A 13,549-nucleotide genomic window follows, 5' to 3' on the forward strand; every position below is an offset into this window, starting at 1 on the left:
TGAGGAGAGGCTGATGGATATGCAGTGGGGTAAGATGTTTGGCTGTGAAATTGTTGGTGTGTTGTGTGTTCTTTATTTCATTTGAGATTTGCATGTTTTTACTGCATACACTTTCTTTTCCACTAGGCTAGATATTCTTCAATAAATAAATAAAGAAACAAACAAACATAAAACTGAAATGCCTGCAGAAATTGCCCTAACACTTAAGCAAGTTTAACCCTTTTTTGATACAAAAGTAAAGAACACGACAAAAATATTTCATGCCACTTTAACACAGTTTTGTAAGTAAATTATTTACTTTTTATTTATTGTGGTTGTAGTAACTTCTGGAAAGTCCTTCCTTAAGATATTAAAAGAGTGATTTTTGATCAAAAAATTATTTATGGATTAAGTCACATATTTCCCATATTTTTTCCCCCACCATTACAAATTTTTTAATGGTCTTCACTAACTAGTGCTGTGCACACTCTCTTCCAGGCTGAGACTCTGGCTCACTTCCCAGCACATGTGTGTTAAAATTTAAGTGGCAACAACCAAGACATTACTGTAACTAATTTCCTTCGACCTCCACTTCTCAGAAGCAAATGTTGAGGATGTAGTGGCCTTTCGAACTGGCTTTATACCTCCCTCTTGCCTTCCCTTCCTCTTCTAACAGTGGTAAAGTCCCTGCACCCCCCTAACCCTACGCTGCCCGGCTGCTCACCCCAGCACAGGTGTTTCCCATTGCCAGTCACAGTCTCTCGCCCCAACACCAACATTGTTTTAAGGCAGAGGACTCTGGGCTCCTTCCAGAGACATCTGACAAGCCCATGTTTATCTGCACGCATAAAACCGCATGCATCGCAGTGTCTACTCGCTCAGCCTCCAGGGACAACATATGGTTTCAACATTAGTTCATCCCACTGAATGAAGTAAAAGAAAAGCTGTAAGGCCTTTGGTGGAAGAGGGCTGAAACGTGGGAGAGAGGATGAGTGTTAGCATCATCCACTGTATACAGTAGCTCTTTCACAAATGCTATAGAGAGCAAGTGCAGTGCGATTAGGCTGTTACGATACCTGCGTTAATGGGGGCGGCATGCATGCAGTCATCTTGATAATTTAATTTGAGTGTGCCCTGAGGTGGAGCAATCTTTATTTCATCAGCTCAAAGCAGTTTATTTCATTAAAATGTCTTCTTGTCCATCAGTAAGAACCTGTTCCTTTTGAGATAAGCTGGCAGAGTTCATCATAATTGCAAATGTTTGCCCATAATGTAAAGACCTTGTGGGGTCTAGTATTCTTTGAGATGAAAAAGGTTGCCATGCATACAAATCAGGACAAGTGACAGTAATTCCTGCCAACATTTTCGATTAGTTGCAATTCATAAAAAAGTGTCAGAGTTGCTCTCACCTGCGGGGCTTTGTAATTTGGCCGCACAGTTTCCTTTAAAACTCTGCTTTCCTCTCCATATAGTTTTCTCTAAAAACTCCCAAACAAGTCGAGTTCATTTTATTGAACTTAAAACAATTAGGTATGAAAATGAGTCCCTTTGTGCCATCATCTGTAATTTAAGTTTCATACTTTTCCTCACTCCCACGCATTTCCAGTATGTTAATATACACTCGTACGAGCACACGCTCAACTCTTGCCTACACCCCTCCCACACATCGCGGCGTAGCCGCTGAGAGGGACTAACTGACAGAGATTGCTGGTAATTCAAGCCAACATGATTGACTTTGTGATCACTTTAAAGTCCCAACTGGTCTTTATGCTTTCAAGAAATGCCAAAAGTTTCCAGCACAAAAGTGGCAGGGAATCAGGCATGAAGGAAACAAGAGGTAGAGAAACTGTACAACTGCTTTCACTTCAGAGCCCACCTCCCTCATTCCTTCTTCCCTGACTCTTTCCCCCCTTGGTACATTTAATGGCATAAAATTATGGGCCTGCAAGAGCGACAACAACTGTCTAGGTTTAAAGCATAATACGTTGACAGATGTGACACGGCCATTTTCTCCTCCTCCATTAGCGTTGAGACGTGGCCACCTCCTTTTGCTCTTAAAGAACCAACCACCGTGGCAGGCTATAGTTGTCAGACGTCACTTCCTCTGTCATTAACCGCCGACACACTGACTGCTGCTGCTTTCATACTGACAAACAGAAAAAAAATATATCAAGGAGTCTTAAAGTATTTCAAAAGTAGTTTCTCCTTATTGTTACATAAATTCACATTAATCACAAGGGGGACGTGATTTCAAAACCGTGCCCCCTAAATGCACAAAAAAAGTATGTTTGTTACTTGGGAGGAGTGCAGAAAGGATCCCGACCATGAAATCTGTCCACAGAACAAAGGATTCAGATTCTAAAAACTGCATATCTCTTATCCAAATATGGCGGCCACATTCTGTACACTGTGCCTCGGAGAGCCAGAGAAGAGAAATATGATTTGGATAAACAGGAAGAGGATTATCATTCATAAGCTTCTGAAGAATCTCAGTGGTGAACGCCAGGTTAGCTGAAACCATAAATAAACAAGATCTGTACAAACAGAGTTTTGGTGTCGACTGTGCCTTACATAATAGCTTCGCTATTCTACAACTGTGTCGAAGCCAAGGTCTTTGTATAACTGATACCCTGTGCTGGTTTCTGACTGGTCTAAATAACCTATGACACCTCATTAGCTCTCAAGTTGGACACTCAGCATCATATTATTAATGGTGACATTGAAAATAGTAGCCATATTAAAGACCTCGCACTTAATGGTGCTGGTTTTGATTAACATCGCCTAAACTAAAGTGGCAGTGAGGTTAATGGGAACTTTGAACACACTTTTAATACACACGCTTTAATACGACATGCTTATTATTGGCCTTGCACACAAACATGTATACACACACACACAGATACGCACATATTTTCTCTATCTTTGCTCATATTGTCTTGGTAGGGGGGTTTGGGTGGTTATCATAGCATATGTATTATAGCACAGAAAATAAGTCTGAGGGACTCATGAAGCTGCCGCTGACTTGTCTGTATGAGCCTCATTAGGGACATTGATGGATGGGCTATTGCCACCACTGGGCTCACCAAGAAAAGCTCTGGGTATTATTAGTGTTTGTGTGTTTCATAAACTGACACTTAATTACAGGTGCAAACTCATACAACATACATTAATGAGTGTATGGCCCACTGAGTTTAATGCAGCCTGGATACTTAAAAGAAAGAACAAATGCAATTTAACACTGTGATGAAGAATTGGCCATATTATACAACATAAGGAAGGACAAATTATTGGTTTTATAAAATTGTAAAATTATTAAAAGAGGAAATTAACCTAAAATGCTTACACTGGAAAAATGAATAGCGCATAACTAGTTGTTTTTAAATATATGATAAGGGTTCACCTTGTGTCTTGTGTCTTGCTTTTACCTTCCAAAAACCACAGAAAAACTGCATAATTTAATTAATTCTATTAAAAATCACAGTTTAAAAACTAGATCACTGCGAATATGTAAGAAAGCATTAACTTAAAAATAGAATTAACTTCATAAAACAGTGTTTTTTCATTTACTTATGTTGCAGTGAACTCAATTCTCTTCTTTTTCACACACGCAAAACTGTAGTTGTGTATCAGATTTACAGCTGATAGTTTACTTTTATACCAGAGGAGGTCATACGATATGATATTTTCTGTTTCCCAAAATGGCTTCAGCCAAGAGCCCAGACATATAAAACATACTCCTGACAGCGATACATTTCATGTGATGACACTACTCTGAAACAATCCTGATATTGCCTTTCTCTGTCATAAACAAAACCTGACCACAGTTCTGCTTGCTGGTGTGTGTTTGTGCACTGCTGTCAATTTGTCCATCCGGTGTACGAATGTGTGGAAGGGGAGGAAGAATAGAGGAAGAATGGCAGAAGGACATGGAAGGGAAAACTCTTATTCTCAGTGGCAGAGTAAGTAGATGGGTTCACTCTGGGGAGAGCAGTGCGGATGGTTGTAAAATGCACAACTCCATGGTAACTGAAGGAGATGGTGGCTCTTCTGAGAAAAGAAACAAAGCGAGAGAAAGGGAGGGAGACAGGAGTGAGCGAGGAGCGCTAAGAAAGAAAGGAGGAAGGAAGAGTGAAAGAAGAAAAAAGAAAGCAGGAGGAAGGGAAGTGAGCAGACAGACAGAAGGGGATGGAACAGACATGGCGGGGGGGGGGGGGGGGGGGGCACTCTGGCAGGTGCTTCATCATCTGCTGAGGCATTGTCAGGCCGCCCGTAAACAGTCATTGGGCTTCTCGAGGGAGCAACCTTCTTCATAACTAGCACAGGTATAAATCTGCCTCTTAGCCACTAAATTAGACACATTCTTGAGAGAGTCTCACTCTGCAAGTGCTCCACAAACCTGAGGGAAAAGGGAAGACAGAAAATTAAGGTAATCCACCGAGAGCAGTAAACGAGGTGCATGAATAAGGTATAGCCTGTGTGAATTTAACCAGATGGCCACTTTGATCCATATGAAAAATTGTTAATGTTTTCTCAAGCAAAAGCTGTTATGAATAGATTCTTTACACTGAGCAAGAATTAATTTCCCCACCAACTCAAAGAGCTGTCACTGCATCACATGTAAGTGCCTGCTGAGGCTCAAAGCCCAGTGCCAAGTCCAAGTCTGCACTCTGTCACTTCTTCACTGTTTATCCTTCATTAAAACTCTAAAAACAGTGACACACCTTTTTTTTTTTTTTTTTTGGATCAATGAACTTTTTTAACCTGTAACGTGGTGACACTTGGATATCACTGGCAGGGATTAGTAATGGGGGGAAAGGTCAAGACAAATGAGCCTTCTGACCATATAAAGTGTCTACTCGTCTGTGAGAATCCCTGTCATTCATCCTAAAAATAGCGGGATAATATTTATATATGCCCATATTTCATTTGATAAAAGGCAATATTATTAAAGTCTTTATCGAGAACAATAATATCCTTTAACATAACATGTAATGCTCCCAGCTAAAAGGAGTTTGTTGACATGGTGTACACTTACATACCACGTCTCCTCATCGGCTGCTTTGAATGAGTTTTCTGAAGTTCAAATTTGTCAGTGGGAAAAACCCTGCAAACACGAAACTAAAGTGTGTTGCTATGTGTTGTAACAGGATACTAATCTCCAAAACACTCCATATATATATTTGCTAAAACATTGCCTCACTCGCAACGTGTTTGCTTAAATAGCACTTCACTTAGTCATGTTTTCAAAGGGTATTCTATGAGTCAGATGAAGGGGAAAGTAGGTTAATGTTAAGACATTTCAGTACAAAATAATGAAAATGTCATTTTAATAATCATGTAATTTACTATAAATTTGATAAGGAAAATTAACTTTTTTGTAAAATGAGTATAAACAGGAAATTAAACAACAAATGAATAGCTTAATAAAAATTTGGGGTATAAAATTTTTTTTATACATTAAAAAAAGGCTTAATGCATGATGTAATTAACACTTTAACTGCAAAACAATGCATGAGTCTGTGTTTGCAGTCTCAGCCAAGGCTTTGTCAATCGTCCAGTTTAGTGTAACTGTTTTACTAGTTCCCCTCTCACTGAGCTCTCTAAAAAAATAAAATCCCCGCAGGACTTTTTAACATTCTAATAAAACGATTTTACAGAGTGGCGTGGGTGTGAATTTTGGGGATGATGCCATGAAAAAAACATGTGAGCACAGGATTGTTAGTGACTGAAAGGAAGAATAAAGGGAAGGTGTTGAGCATATTTAACTCATAAATCATGACGACACCGTATCACACAAGCAAGTTACATTTAGTTCAATTATGCAGGGCAATGTGAAAGTGATGCACTCTCTATATGTTAAAACTGCTCTGCATTTGGTTAAAATCATTAAATATATTGTTGTGAAAGTTTTATATATATTTATATAAACTCTAGAATTAAGTGAAAAAATTGTATTTGATGTTTTTTTTTTTAATTCACATTTCGTTTTTAAGATTTATCCTTTTGACAAATCACACAAACAAAAGTGCATGCTAAATTAACACAGCCATAATCAACCTTTGATACAATAAGCCTTGTGCTGACAGAAATAATCCACTGGCCACTTTCTCAATGAATAATTGATGCCCATCTTAACGGACTAATGAATGAATGTGGTTTGGTTTTGAGTGATAGCCCACTCATTGGAAAGCTATCCCAGGAGGGACGGGGCACTGGAGACGGAGGTGCCATCCTCTATAACCTGTATAATTGGTCATTTGACATGAGTGACTTGACTGTGTGTGTCCATGCACTGCCAGTGGAGGCTGACCCCTTTACCCTATTGTTTATTAGCACTGTTCCAGGTTATCACACCAATTAGAGCTGGAATAACAGTGATCAAGAAAGCAAAAACAAAAAGTATAAAAATGCATACTATTATCTGCGGGAATAGGAGATCAACTCGGTGATGGCAGGCATAAGAGAGTACTCTTTTGACCTGACTAAAAATAATTCTAAAACAAATAAATAATCGAGGAGTAATTTTAGAATCATGAAATAAGCGACAGATGCAAAAAAGGGTTTTTGTTCTATAAAGGTTCCCGCTGCGTTGCTCACTTTAAAAACAACAGCGTGGAAAGGTGACAAAGCTCCAAGGCTGTTCCCTGTATGCATTTGTGCTGGGCTTGTCCAAACAATCATACTTACATTTTAGCACTATTATACGCACACCCGATTTCCACAGGTCTGATAACATTCTCACTGCCGTTTTGGTGTGGCACTCTGACTAAACAATACCTTATTGACACGAGCTCTGGCCTCACAATAGCCACAAAACATCAGGGTTCCTGTTTTTGTTGACACTGTTTGAGCCCTCCATTGAAAGCAAAGTCACTGTGGACACAGCAATGCATAATTGGAGCTCCCTGTCATACAATACTGCAAATCAACCCTTTAAATGTTTGAGCATGATAAGGCAGAGAGAAGGCACACAGAAGGGGAGCAGGACAAAGACAGGGGGAAGTCAGGTGAATGGAAGTGTGGAAAGTTGATAGAAATGGAGAGTTAAGGGATTGTGGACTCGAGCACCACTAGGGGACAGTAGTAAGTCATGGACGGCAGCAGAAGCGCGCGTGTATGTGTGTGTGTGTGTGTTTGTGTATGCATGTTAGTGTGTGTGCGGCAAACAGTGAACAAAAGACTTTCTTTGTTGCACTCTCAAATAATAAAAGAATTCAGAAATAGCTACTTGACTGCTTTAGAAAAGATCTTGACAATGCATTGGCCCATAATGCACAGGAACAGCTCCAGATTTACATAATCATATGTAATGTAAACCACTACGAGGCTCCACAGCCAACAAACAAACTGACTGGGGAGAGGGTGAAACAGAGAGAGAGAGGGATCCACTTTCCCCTATGGACTTATATACTCACTTAAAGTACATTTTGCTTCATGCGCTCACAACAGTAGCACAACGTTTGCAAATTTTGTGGACACGTGCGCTGATGACAACAGAAAATACGCTTCTTGGGTAAAAATCACAGACAGCGAGGCAGCTATTTTGTTTGCATTTTACTTAAAACTATTTAATCATTGCAGTTTGCTAAGAAAAGAAAGACAGTTGAGTGTTTTTTAATCCACTGCAATAACAGTTAAAATAACACAAATTATATCTGGTTAAAAAAAGTCTGTGTTTTAAAGGCACATAAAAATTGTGGAACCTTTTCTTTGATCACGTATCCAGATGAATGGCCAAATGACTCGATGTCATTACTTGTGGTATACCTACTTATATCTGGTTTCTTTGTGTGTTAAAAGTCATTTGTTTGGTAGCTGGTTTAAACTGGAGAAGTTAACACCTCCACGTACCTCTGACGTTAGATATAACTGTCAAGAGGGAGCCTGTGTTTCTTTTTTGCTATGGTAACCGAAGACGTATATTCAAAACACGCTGCCTCCTCCTCCTTCTCCTCCTCCTCCTCCTCCAGCAATTAAAAGCAGAACAATAACAATATTCACAGATGACAGTGGCGTCTGTACAGTAGTTATGCCCTTCGTTAGTCTCAAAATGTTCCTCATGAATTAGTTAAGTCTGTTAATTGCACATTTATTGCACTCAAGGCCACGGAGAGAAACACTAAACCGCTCTCGAAAAAAAATAGCAGTTAAACACGTATAGGAATCATGAAAAATGAATCAAGCTTTTAAATTAAAGCTTAACATTGTGTGTGTTTGTATTTTGTTTTTTTAGTCCTACAAATTTAATTTACTTGCTATTTTATCTTTCAGGATAAAATGGAAAATTCTCATTGATCTAATCAAAGGGGCTACATTCACAATTATCATATTTTACTTTATTAAAGTTAATGACGTTATTAAAAAACAAGCATGCTTCACTGCTTGAAAATTAGCGATGGATAAACAATAAAAGGGAAATTCTGGAAACTTTATTTTGAAAGAAAAACAAACAAAAGTAACAGGCCTAATTATTCCAGTGCCTACATTTTGTGTTAAGTGCTTCCAAAACATCACGGTTACGATCATATTTCTTCAGAGACAAGAAAATAAGGCAAATATCAGAATCATCCGGCAGCATAATCTCTTTGTGTTTACACTTTATCATCGCCTTTTCTGATCTCTGGCGTGTTTCATTATGGAGTGATGTTTGAGTGACACTGTGCCGGCTGTCACAGCCATGTGCTGAGGTTCCCTCTCATTTCCAGCAGCAACAATAATAATGACTATTCTAGTGCTAGCCCCACTGTTTGTGTTATTGTTGTGGGGTGTCAGACACAGGCCCTGACGTTTGCTATGCTATCAGCAGGAGTGTACAAATACAAACACATTTGCCTGAGTTATTGACCTTTATCTCCCCACTTTCTTGACAGCCTTCTCCAGTTATTGACAATACAAACACATGGGACGGCGCATAACCTTTCATTTACAGAGCACTTTCTCTCTTTTTGTCTCTCTCTCTGTCTCCCTTGTTCTTCCTTTCCCTCAGTCTGCGCCTCTCTGCACTTGCAATTTGTTTAGATAAAATGGGGGCAGACAATGGTACTGCTCATTTCTGCCATTTTTCTTTCACTCCAAATTTCAGAGGATAATATCATTAGACTGATACAATGGCTGCTATTCAGCCTTAGATACACAGATATTTCAAGTATTCAATATAGTTTTGACATGCTGACATTAGGGGAGATTGTTGTTTCCCTATTTGTTTGCTTACAATGATGTTGATTCCATCATAAATCTTGGGTACCTAAAGCAAGATGTTTGTCTTTATGATGTTCAAATTATCAGTGAAATATATGTGGTCGGTAAAGTGAAAACACAAGGAATAAGCAAAAAGATGTACAAAAATAAAAACTGGATTTGAGAAACAAATATTTACACTGTAAATAAGGAACGTTAAGTTTTTACACTGAAAAGTATACAGTGAGCAGTTTTATTAATGCAAAATAAAAAACAACATAATTATTCTGAAAATTGAACTGAATCCACTAACCCATAATAAACAGTACAATTTACTGCATCTCAATACAGCATTGAATAACAATGGTCATAAAACCACTAGTATTCCACTAATGATTCTCCTCCAGGATTTATTGTGTTTTTCAATGTGTGTCCTCTTGCATTTCAGCGTGAAAAATAGCGTACATAAAATACGGGTGTCCCCACCAGTCGGCCCTCTGCAGGTACTTCAGAGCCCCAAAATTAAATTTTAAACAATCCAGACCAGTGTTTGGTGACCATGGTTAATCATCAAGAAACAAAGACATCAAACAATATTTGATAATGAGAAAAATGCCTCCAGGATATTAGGGGATGGGGGGAGAGCACAGCATGAGCCTCGTCAGCAGAGCTAGGTAGAGAGGCCAGACCAGACACAAGCCGCATTCACGTGTCTGTGTGTGGTGATGGTGGGTGTCTGTGTGTGCGTGTGTGTGTGTGTGTGTGTGCCTCATACACAAAAAAACACTTATGCACGCACGCACACATCATGGTGTGTCGCACACACCAACGCTTGTACACACACACCTCGTATGGACTAGAAATAAAAATTTAAAAAGCCACTTTTTTTTTTCAAAGTTCCTGACGAGATAATTAGAATTCAGTGTATGGAGCCATTGGTGAGATTAGAGCGTTGTGAAATTGTGCTTCATTTTGAACTTCACTGCATCACGCCTCAACCCAATTATCTACAGTTAAAATGGCTTAGTGAGGCTCCAAACTGTGACTGACAAAAATACAGAGCAACCTAAAAAGTTTTCTTTATAGATAAAAGTAATTACGTTGCACCATAAAAAAGCTAAATAGCTAGACTTCTATTTTCTCTGAAAATACATGCAACGTTCAAATCACACTTTGACATCTATTAATATACATTAAGAGGTTAGTGATGGAAAAATATTTTATTATTTTAAATATTCAAGTTTTTTTAAATCGTATATATTTTTTTAAATTAGGAATTTATGCTTTCAGTAATAGATGCAGATCCAGAATGGCTTCATTTTCATCAGGCCAGTATAATTAGTCCTAACTAAAATAAGAAGTTGGGTAGCCAGGAAGAGGGAGGGAGGGGAAGTGGTGTTGGGTAATGAGAAGAAAATGTTTTTTCCCCTCTTCCTCTGTCATACTGTTATTGGGTTATCCTTGATTGACGCAGCGTTAACGGCCGGGCCAAATCAAGGCAGATCCAGCAACCTAGGCCGAACGGCAGCATGTGCAGCCACCTCGGTCATGCAAATTGCACTCGGGCAGCCCGTTGACTATGATTAATGAGTTTGGGCTGCAGCCTTTGTTTCCGCATGCAGCCATTTAGAGTGAAATACAATCCCAAAATATTATGAATCTCCTATTAATCCAGTAAATTTGCTCACATTGCACATGTTGTTTTGGGCGATTTACAGATTTACAGCCAAATGTGTGTGTGTATGTTTGCACATATGTGTGTGTGTTTGTGTGTGTGTTAAGGGGATGAGCACAATTGTATTTAATTACATGTCCTCTAATTAAATTCATTAAAAGATAATAAAATAAATGAAAGAAACAGCTTTGAAAGCTTAGGTGAAACACATGTGTCTTGTCTCCCATGATGTAAAATATGGATGTGGGATTTTCAGGGGCAGTCATGCTGTAAAAGGGGGATGTATGAATCCGATACCTTGCTAATACTACAGGCATTTCCTGGTTATGGTTTGCCTCATGTTTAAACTGTGATTTTTAGAGCTAAGATCCCAGACTCCCTGAAGATTGGAGAGCAATTCTGTGTTGCAGGGGAGTGAAGTCACTGGCTTCAGTAATGGAAAAAAAGGAACATTATGACAGTAATGCTGACGATCTAGTGTAACAAAATGCTCTCTTTGTAACGTGAGTAATATCACTAGATATGGTAAGGAGGGACTATGTGTAAGACATGGGAGGGCTTGCAATTTCCTTAAACTATGTGATGAGTAACGGAAATTACACAGCCTCACAAATCTTCAATTCATTGTCAGATACTGTTGATAAAAAACACTTCTTATGCATGCACGCATTTTCCTCTTCTCCACAGATACACACTTTCCCTCTGCTGCCAGCAAAATGTAAATGTTTTCCAGGCATTAAGGTATATAAGTGCCATTAGTGGAACAGTGCTTAGCACTACAATGGTGTGCCGAGAGCAGTGGAGCAGAGATCAGTGCAGCATCTCCTGGATATCAGAGGGAGACATCCTTTGTAAATTCATCTCCTACTGTGAGACGGCTTCACAGCTGGTTAGCGACACTGGGTGTACAACTGCCCTGTTTACACGCAGTCTCCAAAGCACTCATCTTTCACCCGGTATCTTTTCCCTGCATCCTCTCCATCACCTCGCTCTCTCTTTCAGCTCTAATCACAGCCTGCTGTGGCTTTCTTAGCCATCAGTAAATGCATACAGATATAAACTTATTCAATACAAAAATGTGTGCTTACACACACACATAGGAGTACATAGAAGGGCAAGAGTAGACACCTGCAAACAACAAAATCTCTGATCCCCTAGCTTTTGAAGCCATTACAATACACAGCCTTCCAACCCCTTCTCTGATTTTTATCATTTTATACCATTGCATTACACTGGTCCTTTTATACCTATTACACACACGGCTCCCCACCAAAACCCCTGATCCTCTGATACCTAGATGGGTAAACTGCTCCTCCTGCCCCTGACCTCAGCCCTTTGTAGCAATCAGACCAGACTTCCTCAGTTGCCCTGATCTTATCTAGCTATACCAATCCCACTACACAGCTCCCTTTTGTAACAGCTACAGAGCGCTGAGCCCTTTCAGACCCAGGCACTATGCCGGTGAACACAGAGCCTAAGACCTCAGCTCATCTCAGACATCATACTACACTGCCCAACAACAATGACTGCTATTTTCTGACACAGCACAGGTCAGATAGAGCCTTTCTGCTCACTGATGCATTGTTCACTCAGAATGCAGAAAACCAAAAGAATGTTTGACTCAGCCATAGAAGAGACTAATATAATTATACAGGCATACAGGTGATAATACAGATTAAAAATAAATAAATAAATAAAAAATACACATTTTGAGTCCTGTTATTTGTGACAGCGATCATCTTTCATTTTTTATTTTTAAAATAAAAATCAAACAAAAATGAACTGAAGAAGACAAAAGATTTAAAAGAAAATCTATTAGTGAATGAGCTTTAGCACTATTCCACAGAGACTAATTATACAGTAATGCCATTGTAAAATTATATTGATCTCAAGGGATGTATTTGGTCTTAAAGAATTACTCCAATCTTACTGTTGTTTAAAACAACCAATTTTTAACTGTTAGATTCATAATCATTAAAAGACACACAGCTTCAAGTTAGAAATGTTACAGAAAGCAAATGTTTATCCTTCAAAGTTTCACAGTTGTTTCTTCTATACAGCAATCCATTTGAATTTTTTACGTCTAATTTATGTCGTGCAAATTGAACCAATATACCTTTACTGCTGAGAGAGGATGCTGGTGGATACTGGGGGAGCCCAAGACTGGAGATGACCCACAACATTTCCCATAGGAGGTAATTGTGGAGTCAACGGGTAACAGATGTCATATGACTCTCATTGAACCACTATAAAAAGGTGAGAAAATATATTTAGACACTTTAATTTCAATTACTGCGCTAAATACGGAAAATAAGAATTTTTGAAAAACGATGGACTCAGCTATAAAGATACTGCGTCTTCAGTTCTTTAAAATGTAAATAACTATTTTTAAAAATAAATCAGAAGTACAAACAAAAGAGCCATGTGTCTGAAATCGCTGCATGAACCCTTCGCTTTACATGAGACTGAGTGTTGCGGTACAAAATAGAAACTTTATGGTCAAAGCTAAAAACTATTTGTTTCAGCCATCGTTTTTTTTTTCATCCCCAGTGAGTGCCATAAATGTAAACGCAGAACCAAAACCATGGCTAGAAATGTGTTAAATCTGTCACGCTATTAGTGAAACTGTAGTTCACATACGCATTAGGGAGGCGTTCCCTTATTTCTCCCAGTCACCGTGCCTCTATTTCTCCATTACAACCTTTCCCTTAAAACAAA

The 13,549-nt window shown here is 38.9% G+C and overlaps 1 long non-coding RNA gene across 1 annotated transcript in view; it reads right to left on the reverse strand.

Moving 5' to 3' along the window:
• The window catches only part of LOC113012248 (uncharacterized), an 81,137-nt gene that overhangs the window by 67,417 nt on the left and 171 nt on the right, over window positions 1-13,549 (reverse strand). Inside the window, exons 2-3 of the long non-coding RNA XR_003270672.1 lie at window positions 13,472-13,538; window positions 12,948-13,077 (exon numbers count right to left, since the gene is read on the reverse strand). This is a non-coding gene — a long non-coding RNA (uncharacterized LOC113012248). The remainder of the gene's footprint in view (window positions 1-12,947; window positions 13,078-13,471; window positions 13,539-13,549) is intronic.

This window comes from Astatotilapia calliptera, chromosome 19 (assembly GCF_900246225.1).
Source record: "Astatotilapia calliptera chromosome 19, fAstCal1.2, whole genome shotgun sequence".
Classification (NCBI taxonomy): domain Eukaryota; kingdom Metazoa; phylum Chordata; class Actinopteri; order Cichliformes; family Cichlidae; genus Astatotilapia; species Astatotilapia calliptera.